The sequence below is a fragment of the Castor canadensis genome, chromosome 2 (genome assembly GCF_047511655.1).
Source record: "Castor canadensis chromosome 2, mCasCan1.hap1v2, whole genome shotgun sequence".
Taxonomy (NCBI): domain Eukaryota; kingdom Metazoa; phylum Chordata; class Mammalia; order Rodentia; family Castoridae; genus Castor; species Castor canadensis.
In genome coordinates, this window is record NC_133387.1 from 124,794,681 (window position 1) to 124,808,755 (window position 14,075).

Consider the following 14,075-nt stretch of genomic DNA (forward strand, 5'->3'; position numbering starts at 1 on the left):
AAAATTAAATTTAGTCAATGTCAATTTTTATCACATTCATAGGTCATAAAGACATCAAATCATGTTTTCTTTTAATGTTAATATAGTTTTAAAGAAGATTCATGCTTGCTGAAAAGGTCAGTAATCATCTTGGTAGCTGTGACTGAGGACAGAGACAGATCAATGAGTGAGAGGTTGGCCAACAGAAAGTACATGGGGGAGTGAAGGTAGGAGTCAGAAGCAACAGTTATGACAATAAGAAGGTTTCCAAACACAATTCCTACATAGAACACCAAAAAGAACAGAAACAGGAAAATCTGAAGTTCCTGAGAATTGGAGAGTCCAAGAAAAATGAACTCAGTCACCACAGAATGATTTGTTTCATGTGTTGATTCATTCCAGTAGACTAGCTCTGCAGTTACGTTAGAGAAGACAATGAAAAGGAGGTCAGAATTATTATATTTAAATCCAAAATCTCACTTTTTAACCCTCCATTCACTCATGTAGTGACTTTCTAATTCAAAAATATAAACTCACATTTTTAACCCATCATACTTCCCTGATTATGTCTTACTTACAGTTCATTCATCCTGGTCTTCTCATGGCCTCCACTCATGCAAGGTTGAGTCCTAATAAAATGCTATTATCTAGGCTGTCCAGTTTGCTGGATTAAGGGGATACTATCACCCTACATTTACTTCCTTTTCCCCTCAATTTGAAAAGCAGTTCACAATCTGCAGCACACATCTTATGTAATTTGATGAAATTAAAGTTTTCAGGAGAAAAAAATGCTTATCGAAATGAATTGAAAGTTGAAAATAGAAAGAACAAAAAAGAAATTGAAATGTTGCAGATATAGCATTTAAGTTGGGTATGTGGTTCAAACCTGTAATCTTAGCTACTTCAGAGGCTGAGATCTGGAGGATCACTGAGATTAATAGTAAAGTTAAGCAGGCCAGCCGGGCAATAAGCAAACAAACAAAAAAGACAATTATAAAACCCCATTTCAATGGAAAAAATCTGAGTGTGATGGCACACACCTGTCATCCCAAATACAGTGGGAAGTACAGACTAAGAGGAGCAAGATGCAGGCTGACCTGGACAAAAAGTGAGAAAATATGTCCAAAATAACCAGAGAAAATGGACTGGAGGCATGACTCAAGCAGTAGAGGGGAACCTTCCCAGCAAGCATGCAGTACTAAATTCAAACTCCATTATCACCAAAAAATAATAACATATAAAAATTGAGAGGATAAAGAATGGGGTATTTAAAGATGGAGTGAGGAGAATGCAATGAAATAACATGAGATATAGTATGATGATGGAGTTTAATGAAGATAAAATTGGAAAAGTAATAATTACTAAGGGATTTGGGTTTTGTTATCAAAATATTTAAGAGCTATTAGAGAATTATGAACAGTGGTTTAATAAATTCACTCTGATGTCAATGTGACTTGGAAGAACATGAGATTGGAAGAAAACCTAGCTGATTGCTTAAGCCTAACAGCAGATAGCAACTGGAGCATGGGGCTCTGAGAGTAGGAAAAAGGTGAGAAAAGGTTTGTGGGTCTATGAAGCAACACTTGGTAAGGTTAAGATGTGAGCTGTGTGCTAGGAGGCTTCGGTTTAAATCCTGAGTTTATCTACAATGTAGAGAGCTGACCTTGAATACCTCATTTAAGCCTTTGAATCTTGTGGCTGCATCTGGACAAGATAGATGACCATAGCACTATATCATGAGGATTGTGTGCAGTCATAAATATGAATTATCTAGAAAATAGTGATAGAGACATAATACACAATAGCTGTTATTAAGGTAGTAATAGAAAATTTGTCATCAGGATGTGGGAGATGGAAAATGTCACTAAGGAGTTTTTATTGTGAGTAACTGGGAGTACTGTGATGGCTTTAACTCTGGTAATACTTGTACTTGAGTTACACTATGTAGCACACAGAGCACTTTTAGAATAGAGATAAATTTGGAAGAAAGTGAAGGATAATGATGAGGGTTTAGACACATGGAGGGATTGTTGGTATAAGTTTTTGTCTGCTGAGATAGTGACTGAACAGTGAGTGTTGAGAGAAACATTTCAACTCTGTTTCTAAGAAGGAAAATTAGATATTGTTTCAAGAGTCTTTGCAGTGAAGAAGTGGCACATGGAAGTGCACTGGATGTGAAGCATAGCCATGAGAACACATGACAGATTAGGTGGCAGAGCCAACAAGCAAGCAAAATGTAACAGAGGAAAATGAAAATTGAGACATGAAGGTGCAGAAGTTACACTTGTCAAATTTCTTGGAGGAATACCAGTATTTGATCTGGACATTTTTTAAATCACATTTTTCCATTCCTCTTAGGAATTGCACTTCCCTCTTCACTATTCTGAATTATTTAGCTCTCCTCACTCAAGCACTACATTACTATTTTCAAAGTCCTTTAAAACTTACTAATTCAAAATTTTTCCAAACATTCAGAGAAATCTAGTAGTAAAATAATTTGTGAACTTTTTGTTCCCTTTTGCTTAACATAGTAACAAACATAATCATACTAGTCACTGACAATACAGAGGATCCTATTTTGAGATATTTTCTGATGTGACTCTTTGGTGGGGATGTTTCTTTAGAATCAAAGTATGCAGTATAGAATTGACCTTAGTATTTGCCAATGGAAAACCATTTCTTTTCATTGATAGAGACAGACACATTTGAAGTTATATCTTCATAGGAAAAGTGCCAGGAATGATGCCTGGTCCAAGGGTTCTCAAATGTAGCTCAAAGATTTTCTATTATATTAGCAAGTAAAAATTCAGGAATGATATTCTTTAACAAAAGGAATTTATTAGTTATTTAAGACATAACATATTCTGAGCTATTCTTCCTGGGGAAGAGTGATAGCACAGGATTCTTAGATATAGGGGTCCTTTTATATAACCCTCTCACAGTACATTTATTTTTAATTTTCCATTGTTATTAGCATATATTCACTGTATGTGGGGATTTATTGTAACAATTCTGAATAGCCTTACATTGAACATTGGTTAGATGATTGTCTCGTCCATCTCCCCCTGCCATGCCCTCCAATCCTACTTAAAGCAATAAGAGGTTTCATTGTTCTATTTCTTTCCTTCAATTAAGCCCATCAAATCTACTCCATCACCTTCATTTATTCTATTCACCCCCCCTTCCCACAAGTGCCCCCACTCTACCTATTTCACAGTATTTCTTTCATTATTAATTCCAAAGTCAATGTTCAAAGGGGTTTCTCAATGTACTCCAACTGTGAATATACTTCACTTTGATCAGTTCAACCACCTCTGTTACTCTCCCTTACCCCATCTCTCCCTCCCCGCCTATTTGGCAGCTCTCAGATCATGTTTTTATGTCTTCTACCTAAGCAGGTATGAAATATGTTGATATTGTTGACTTTCACTTGCTTTTGCTTTCTGTCCTTCCCTATGTTCCATAGTGCATTTCCACTGTTGCCAACATAATCTACCTCACAGCTCATTTATGATTCTGCAAAAATTACTTGAGAAGTTTTAGAAGTGCATTGCATGTAACATTAAGTTTAAGCTCATTGAAAGAGTTCTTCAGAATTTTACACACAGGGTTATAACAAAATGAAGAGCCAGTCACAGTTCTAAAAGAAAATCCTGCCCCATATGTTACATTAAACTTTGAATTCAACCTCTAGGACTTCATGCTTTTCTTAAAAATCTTTTACCTTTCTATAAAGAAAAACACTGTAGGTCTTTGTAAGTCTCATTGACATGGAAGGCAGGGGCTTGGGTTTAGTATACATTCATTTCATGATCTTTCCCATGTCATCCCAAAGCTCTGGGCCTTAGTTTTCCTATTTCAAAATTAGTTCACTCATTTTATGTGTGAACTTATTTACCTTTATGTGAAAGAAATGTCCCAAACCAGGTTTCATTGGAATTATAACAAAGAGGCAAAGAGGCGGGCCAGAAAACACTAGCTTTGAGGGAAAATAAGGATAAGGCCACTGAACAGAAAGAGTCAGGAAGGCTACAGAACTGTTGCCATTAGAACACTAATAACAAGGGGAATCCTTCTTTACATTACCCTTACTAAGTATTTAAGCCAACCCAACATCATCTGTCCATTTCTCCTGAGGATAAAGACATATCTAAGTTCTTTAGAATGGATTTCTTTACTAGAAGCATCTCATTATCAATAAAATTCTACAATAGAGTTAGTTCTACTTTTATATGTCAGTTACATTATTCAACCTTCATGGAAGGAGTAGTTCAGATTTTCTTTTTAATTTCATGCTCAGAGATTAAAGTTTCCAAGAGAATGACATGTATGTGAACTGGCTTCTTTAATAAAACACTTGGCTGATTAAAATCCTTCATGAAAGTGACCAGAAGCAGGTGAAGAGATCCAGAAATAACTACTTGGAGCTAAGAGTACTGAGACCTACTTACACTCTCAAAGACTTTCCCTTGGCCGTTAGAGGAAATGCAGAAACTTCTTAAGGAATATTGCCATAATGACTGGGTCTGTTTGGGTAATTTTAGTAAGAGAATATCTGAGAACGTGGATCATCAATACATGGAGAAAGTACAGGAAAAAATATTTTCAATGATAGTATCATTTCTTACCAAATAGTCATTTTATTTTTCAGCTTTAATTACAATGTAGGAGTTAAAACCAAGATGAGAAACAACGAGTATTTCTTTAATCTGTCCTACAAATTCATTTGACATATGTCTCAAATTCTGCTTCTTGCCAACAGACTTTCAGAGTTGTATTTGAAAGATGTCAGTCACCATCTTTGTCTAAGCACACAAGATTAAGAGCAGACACATCAATATTCTTTTGAAATCTTAGTGAGAGTCTTCCTCTATAGAAAAACAAGTCCCCTAAAATACTTTAGAATTGTAGAACCCTTTTTCCCACTGTGAATCAAGAAATTCTTTGAGGTAGACTGTAAGGGCAACAGAATTGTGCTGGTAAAAAGTGGAATACACATAAATTTCGCATCATGTGAATTACTATAGTTTTTAAAATTATGTTGTACAAAACACTGAAAATTGGACTGTAAAGAATACTGAGAAAGTGTAACATAGTGTCAATTTTTCTACTTTCTAACTTAAAATACATCTGAGATATGATTTCTTTCAAAATTCAAATATCTTTTGGTTTATAGAAAACCATATTTTAAACATTGGATCCACAAGATTTCTGTAGGAAATATCTATTACATTCCAGTGATGTGTGTTATCAGCATATTTATGCTGATAAAGTTAATTTGTACATATATGTATATTTCTACAAAGGTATAGAATAACACATGAAAATGAAATGTTATCATTGCTGGTATCTACAATTTAGGTCTGCATATTAGAGAGAAATATTTAATACTCTACTTTCATTAACAAAAACTGCTGTGACTCCATCTGAAATGTAATTCTTTAATTTAATACCTTTTTTTCTGCAGATTTCTCCATTTTTCAAGGCAATAATAAAAATGGATTTATTATAGTATTAATGTGATAGTGGCAGTCTTGATGGCTCATGACATTCATCCGGTGTTCTTGTTAACAAAATCTATTGTCATCTCTCTAGAACGTACCACCTGTTGATTCAGCCTTATTATCGCCAGTTTCATATCTGTATTCCTTAAGGTATAGATCACAGGGTTTAAGACGGGAGTGACAACAAAGTCCACAATAGCAAAACTTTCATCCAGTGACTCCGTGGGGAAAGGACACACATAGAGACACATGCATGGAGTGAAAAACATAACCACCACAGTGATGTGAGCTGACCAAGTCAAGAATGCATTGGGTAAATCACATGAAGAATGTTGTCACACAGTGAGCAGAATAAAGATGTATGACAGAATCAGGGTAAAGAAGGTGCCCATAGATATGAAGCCACTGTTGGCAATGACACAAGTTCCAGTTGGTAAGTTTCCATGCATGCAAGCTTAATAACCCTAGGAAAGTCACAGTAAAAGTTCCCACATTATTGGGGCCTCAAAACGGCAAATTTATGACAAACACAAACTGAGACACAGCATGAATCATGCCTATGGCCCAAGCAGCTTCTACCAAAATCATGCACATTTTGGAGTTCATAACAGTCAGATAGTGGAGAGGTTTGCAGATTGCTGTGTACCTGTCATGTGCCTAGCAATGAGTAGCACCATTTCAACTCCTCCCATGATGTGGATAAAGAACATTTCTGCCATGCAGCTGTGGGAGGGAATGACTGCATAGTCAGTGAAAATGTAAGAGATGGCCCTAGGACTGTGGTAGATGAAAGGCCCAAGTCAACTAGAAACAGGTTGGCCAGCAGAATATACATGGGGGAGTGTAAGTGAGGATCCAAAACCACTGTGAACACAATGAGGAGGTTTCCCAGAATAATTCCTACATAAAATAAGGAGAAGAAGACAAAAAGGAAAATCTGTTTTCCCAAGGATTTTGTAAGTCCCAATAACACAAATTCAGTCATCACAGAATCATTTACTTTGTCCATTGAGTCAAAAAGAATGAAAGGTACTGAAGTTATCAGAAAGAGAAAAAGAAATCAGCTTGGAGACACTGAAAATCATGTCTAAAATACTCATAGTTTAAAACTGACCCCTGAGGTGGGGTGGAGATCAGTAGTAGAGCACTTGCCTAGCATGCATGAGGCCCAGGCCTCCATCTTCAGCACCTTAAAATAAGTAAGTAAATGAGCAAGTGGGCAAGTAAGCAAGTAAATAGTAAATTAATAAATACAAACTTGACTATGGACAAAGCTTTTCTTTAGTTGCTAATCACTATTTATGAAATGATAGCAACTCAGGAAAGATATGTGTAGCATGAACTCAGAAGTGATCTATTGTATTAACTGTTCTCAATTGCTCAACCATGTAAGTGTTTATTCATAGAAGGTATAAGGCATTTTGTAAAGTTAGAAAAACATGCACAAAACTAACTCAAGGAATTCAGGTGAAAGAACAGAATCAAGTTTAAAATGCACATAAGTGAATATGGAATCCCAGACAATTGGAAGATTGTGTATGAGCACACAAAAGCATTTTTATTAGATACTGGAGTTGAACTCAGACTTTTGCATTTGTTATGGAGGCACTCTACCACTAGAGCCATCTCCCAGCACTTGGTTTACTTCAGTTAGTTTTTGGATAAGGTCTCATGTTTTTGCCCTGGGTCAACCTCAAATTGTGATCCTTCTGACCTCCAAACCAGTGTAGCCTGTATTACAGCTATGTATGACAATGCCTGGTCTATATGGTTTTCAAAAATTTAAAAAGATAGACAACCTTCCAAAAATGTGATCAATGGTAAAATAAAATAAACATGATGCATGAGAATATAAGTGCAAAATAACAGTTAAGGCACCTCTGAAATTTATTTCATATATATGCCAGGCTGGGATGTGTTTTGGTGACAAAGTGCTTTTCTAACATACATGCAATCCTGACCCTCAGAACTGCCAAAAATTTGTACACATTGCTAAAGCAATCTACTCCAAACTAGCACATGGAAGACAGGCTCATTTTAAACCTCAAAGAATACATTTCAAAACAATGTATCAAGGACTGCAAGTCCATACCATTTGGACCATACTGTTTCTTGTGGAGTTCTGTTTGTTATAGAAGTCTTCAGCTCAAAATTGCTCACCATACATTACTGACAGTGGTAAAAGCTTGAAACAAGTTCAATGCCAAACATCAGGTTTAAGTCCACTGATTGTACAATGGATTGTAACAGCTATTAAAATGAATATTGACAGAAGACTGTGCAATAGCAGTAATGCTTTTAAAAATTTTAAGTGTAACACAGCAACTAAGTCACATCCTCTAACATTTTAAATGAAAGTAATTGTTGTTTTTATAGCTTCTAAGTATACTTTTAGATTTAAAAATATCCTTCAATGCATGTGTTGTATTTATGCTGGTATTTTTGCTAAAACATCGAATGGCATGGGCAGTTGAAGGAATGGTGGTTTATTAAAATGTTTGAAAACCAGGATTGACTCTACCACGCCCTTCCGATTACCCATTTTCCCAGATGACGCAAAGTTTTTCCTGGAGGAGACTGCCACGGAGGTAGATAGAGTTAAATTAGGAAAGTGTCCTGGTTAAACGTCTTTCACAAAAGTCAAACTTCAGGCACATGACAGAACATCTCTGTTTCTTTACTTTGGCCATTGTTGACCATTCTGGATGAGTTTTGGTAATAATGAAATAACTATAAGGAAAACCATGTTCTGGTACCCTCAGCAAGTTCAGTGTGGGCAAGACTACTGATGTCCAGTGGAAGACATTAAGAGGTAGAAAAAGTGGTCAAAGAAATAGAAGCATATGTTGCAATGGAGTAGGAAGAGATTGCTATACTTTGGCAAGAATATGGAGACAATTTGCTTTGATTCCTTCCCAATTTCCACAGAATGCAATAATTTTTTTGTCTCTCAAATAATTTACACATTTTCTACCTTCTCGTACCTAAATGTTCTCCTAAATACTCTTTATGGCATTTTCTCAATGTGCTATACACATTTTAAAAAGCATGTTTTACCACTTTCAATTAATTCATACTACTATCCCTAGAATTCCGACCCATGTTTTAGATCATCCATGTCACTTGGGCATAAGGAGAAAGGATTGGTAAGGGAATTGAAAGAAGCATTGTAGAGTTAATAAGATCATCTCTGGGATTTCATGTCAATGCCCTCTATTGTGATATGCAAGATGTGTTTAGTAATTTGCTAACTCAATTCTGTAATTTGAGAAAAAAGATGACAAATCATATGGACTGCTATGCTGGAATATTTTATCCTGTTAAATAAACATACAGCATATACTATATCAAACGCTCTAGTGTTCTCATTTTCAAAGTTGCGTTACATCTCATAAAAGCAATTAAAGTTTCTGAATTAGTTTCTCAGATTTAGAAATTCATACACTATTGGGTTCATACACTGAAATGGTGTTTGTCTTAGAGTGTAGGTGATAAGTATATTTTAAGGAGAGTGATTCTAAGTTATATGAACCTATTATTATAAAGATTCAAAAATTCTCTTTATAATATGTAATTTTGTCTGTTAATGGTCTTTAATCATTCTAAAATGGAAGAATCTCAATCCAAAATATGGAACTATTTATGCAAGAAATATGGTGACAGTCAGTAGCATGTTTCATGGATAGGTAGACAACAAGAACTAACGAGGAAGAACTAAGGAGGGGATGCAAAGACAGTTGGACAATAAAAGCAGTGACAGGAAGGAATAAGAAAGAACACAGAAGAGATGTAAGGAGGATAAGGTGGCGATCAAAAGATTGGTGGATTGATTAGGTCACCTCTCATGGCTTATGCCAGCACACATCAATGCATTATGAACACCCGTGAGATAGGATTTTCCTTGGATTTTCATGCACTGCTTATGTACATTTTCACTGGAAGAATGGAAAACCATAGAAGAGCTACAGGGGAAAAAAATCACTGATGTGAAGAAATGCTGGAAGTTTAAGTATATGAGTGAATGGATGTGACAGTGAAGGATTGGGGAAAGGAGCAGGTGGCTGAAAAACATGGAGTGAGTGTGCTCCAGTTGACAGGTGGGTCTTTTAAAAAAATTTAGGAAGTAATTGATCAAATTAGCTCTTATCCTCCAGGCATTATTTTACTTAGCCTAGTTCTAATATTTATAGATTTTCATAAATGTAAAATAATGCTCATGCTTGCAGGGAACCTTGATGCTCTGCACAATGGTTTTACTGAGCAAAAACTGCCAGAACCACAGGTAAAGCTCAAGAAATAGTGGATAAAATATCTCTAAAAATTGGTACAAAATTAATCGTATATAAAACAAAATTCTATCCCTCACAAATTACAGGTAAAATGCGTTTAGTGATTCTTCCTCATAAGCTTGTACTTTCTGGTGATACCTAGTTTTAAAAAGTATTTAAATAAGTGGAGAAGGATTCACTCTTATTTTACAAGCACCTGGAATTTATATATTATTGTTGAAGAAATCCTGAAATCCCAAGAAAACTTGTTTAGAAAAGAGACCTTGTGTTTGACTTCTCTGCCTTCTTAGGAAATATTGGTGACTTGTTGAAACTACCAAAAATTCTTCAGGAGACAAGACCACATAAGATTTGTCATCTCTCCTAGTGGTGATTTAAAACTTTTCAGTCATTACAGACCTGGGAGACACATCCGTTGAGGAAAAGGATTTTGAGAGTAACTGATCCAGTCACTTGAGTCACTTGATTATGTAGGCAAACAACCCAGTGTGGTTTACTGAGTAGTCAGTGTGTTCCTGAAAATAAAACCACAAAACCAGAATCAGATGTCAGATGTTTGCAATTCCAATCCACTGCTCTTTACCTGTTTAATAGAAATAGTTACAGAATTGCTAGAATTATTTACATTTGATAGGCTCATTTGATCCTATTGAAAGGGTCCTCTTATTCAGTGAGTTTACATTTTGTCTTACATAAAGTTAGCCTTCCCTTTTTAAAGGGTATTTCCTCTCTTTCTATGAGGCATGTGGCATCCAATATCTTTTCCTACTTCTTCAAACAATCTGGTCATTCTTAAAGCTCCATCTCAGATTTAGACCCACTATTTTCTCCTGCACTACCTCACAATATGTCTGAGCTTAGCCCCTCATCTTAGGCATGGGCTGGAACCTTCAAATGTGGAGGAAATGTGGGGGAATCTGGAGTGGCAGAACCAATCCAGAATAATGGAGATCAAGAATTGAGATCCTATTACTCTGGTTTAAAAAAGAATCTGGTCTTTAAATAGGTTGGGAGCAGTTGAGATCAGATGTCTGCTTTGCACAGTTGAAAATGAAGTTTACAATGATTTGGAGACTACAATGGGCAGAAACACACAAATCTTCAAAAATCTTCACACTAGGGAAACAAATTGGAGAATATCAATGGTGTGTGCATGGAATTCATTCAGCAAAATGGCATAATAAATGAAATTTAAAAGACGAGAGATAGTAAGGAACAATAGACAAAAATATTTTGGAAAAGCTAATTCTGACACAAATATTTTGCAGAAAGATGTAAACCTAAAAGGTATAAAAAAAAGTGCAACAAGAGGTTTTGAAAATTAAAACCTTTGCTCCTACTTGTGTGTTGAGTCAGAAGAGGTGCATTTGTGCACAAAGAGAAATTCAGATAGTTTAGTCTTCATTTCTGTAAATAATACCCCTAAAGACAAAGGTACATATAGGATTTTATATCATGGGAAGAAAGCTAATTAGTTGCACAAGAGAGTGACACACTGATGTTGTGGAGATGGCTGGTACCCAGCTCATTATTGGTTTCTCTTGAGAACTAGATGTCTGAGTAATTTTGGTAATAAATCTAAACTCCTGATCTTTAGACCAGTGCCTGTAATTGATAACAGGAATAAACAGATCTTTTTCCTATTATCAATTATAGGAAATGATTTGTCTCCGGATGCCTATTTGTACCCCAAAACTTAAGGAGCTTGCAATGAAGGTCTACTTGAAATCTTTTGACCTTTATCCTGTGAGATGAATGGTGATAAGTAAAGCTTATATGTTACTGGATTGATTTGCTCAGATTTTGGGAAAAAATTTGCAAAGCCGAGTTATTTTGACAACAGTATGGGGGGAAAGAGAGACAGAGAGACAGAGAATCATTCAGAGGACCCCTGTGAAGACCTGGAGATAAGCCTAGTGGGTTCAAGTGGAAATCCAGACTTTATCATTGATATATGGAAGGGAGTGTCTCACATCTAGTTTTCATTGGGATCTAAAAGTATCAAGGCTTTATCTTTGTTTAGAATTGTATTTTTAGAGCAAGACTCTTTTAGAGCTCTATATCAGTTTACTCTTGTACACAGATGAGGAAAATGACTTTTTCTTAGTGGAAGAATTAGGAAAGTTGGTTGACCCCTAAGTAATTTTTGAAAGATAGTGATACTGTAAAAATTATAAGCAAGATAAAAACTGGAGCATAATTCAAGAGAAACATTAAAAAATAAAAAACGCATGGCCAGTTACATAAATCGTTTATACAGAAGATGAGGTGAAATAATTTCAGGGGAAAGTACTTACACTGAGATGAGAGGGAAACTCCTCTTCTCTCTTCTGTGACACATTGGGCCATACTGATCACATAAATCATTCCTCCAGGCCAGTGTGCTCCGGTCCTGATCTGTCATTGGTACAAGTGGAGAAAGTGGTACCAGCCAAAACAGTGTATTAAGGACTAACAGAGTGACTCAAGTGGTAGAACACCTGCCTAACAAGCACAAGGCCCTGAGAGAGCTGGCCAGCCAGGTAACAGTGTGCTGTGAACTGGGAGCTCTCTCCTGAGCCTAGGTCTTGGATGTTGGCAGACGAAGGCTTTTGGAGCATCAATGAAGCAGAAGTTGCCAATGTTGAGTTCGAGAATTGGCAGAACCAGACAGACCTAACAGCAATAACTTAAAGGCTACTCCAGCTAGGACTGGCTTGATTTTTGCATTGGATTCAGGTGCAAAAGTAATTTAATAGTTTCCCCAGAAACAGAGAAGACAAAGTTAGAGAAAATCAACTGATAAGAGAAAAGGGAAATGAAAAGGGATGGAGTTCTTTAATTATATGACCTTTCATTGAATGTAAGAGGGAAGCACAAGCCACCCACTAAATTATTCATATTGAATTTTTTTGCCTTCGTAGGGTCGTGATATTATAGCACTGACAAATATAGCATTGTTCAAAGGAACTTAAAATGCAATGAGGAAGACACATTGAGTAAGGATTTGGGTGTCATTAATTTTACAAATGAAGAATTCTCCTTGACCCAGGTTCACGTGAAGAAGACCTTGGTAAAGTGATAAAAGTGTTCATATGAAGAATGAAGAGATACTACCAGAAACACATGGAGGACAGATAACAAATACTTCATGTAGAATGAAAAGCCAGTGAAAAACTTCAGGGATGAGAAACTTTGAAGTTTCTAAGCAAAAAAAAACCAAAGTGGCTCTGGAATTGCAGGGAGATAGGTGATCCTGGAATTGCAGGGAGATAGGTGACCATATTCTATTCCCTACATTACACATGAAGCCTTGCACAGGTGCTTGTTATAGTGACAGAAAGCTGGCTAACCTCTCTTTCACACTCATACAGAATATGTAGAGGTGAAATTTTTTTTGGCACCAGCTTTCTAGATTTACTAATGGATATACATTTGCCTACCTTGAGTAGAATATTACACAATGTATACATGTATCCAAGAATTACCTGGTAATTTTAATATTAAGTTTATTCAACATCTGTATTTCATATCTATATTGGCCATTAAACCATTTCTCAACCACAAAATGACAGTTACAGGGCACACTATGAACAAAATTTTAGCAATTGATGCTAAATTTAAACCATAATTGCATGTGCTTCTTGTTTTGAGAAAAATGAATATTATGAGTGAGTTTTGACACAAGAAGTATAAATGATTTATAACTGGGTTTTATTTTACAGAATTCCTGCATGTTTCAGTTATTATGAAATAGATGACATACACAAACGGCATTGAGAAAACACCAAACAAAACTGCTCCATCAGTCTGATATCCAAAATTTACTCCTAAATGATTTTATTCTAACATTTTCTAAAGCAGAATTACTGAAGCAATCTATCTAAAGAAAAAAATTGAAAAATGTGCAGTTCAATCATACTTATTAGTAGCTGCATTGTGACATCTACCTTCTTTAAAAGGATTGCATCTTTCTTTTTATTTTTAAGAAAACATTGAAAAGAAGTTTTTTGGAGACAGAATGCTATAAAATTTGGTTTCTCTCCTTGGTGGTTAGTTAGGATCACTCAGATCCTAGGAATCTTTTGAAACAGCTAGTGCAGGAAATCAGAGAGAATGTGGGTCTTCTGATTCTAATGGTTAAAGATTCTCCTTCCACTCAGGGTCCAACAACAATTTTTACCATTCCAGAGACTGAAAACACAAAACTAACATGCTAAACACTCATTTCTTATTAACTGATGTATCATATTTACTGATTTTTCATTTTACCTCAACTCTTAACCATCTTAGCCCACTTGTGACAGAGTCCATTTTCAGAACT

General features: G+C 35.8%; 1 pseudogene; it reads right to left on the reverse strand.

Annotated features, from left to right (window-relative positions):
* Positions 1–5,530: 5,530 nt before the first annotated feature.
* On the reverse strand, positions 5,531–6,492 carry LOC109678146 (olfactory receptor 4F17-like; annotated as a pseudogene).
* Between the last annotated feature and the right edge of the window lie 7,583 nt (positions 6,493–14,075).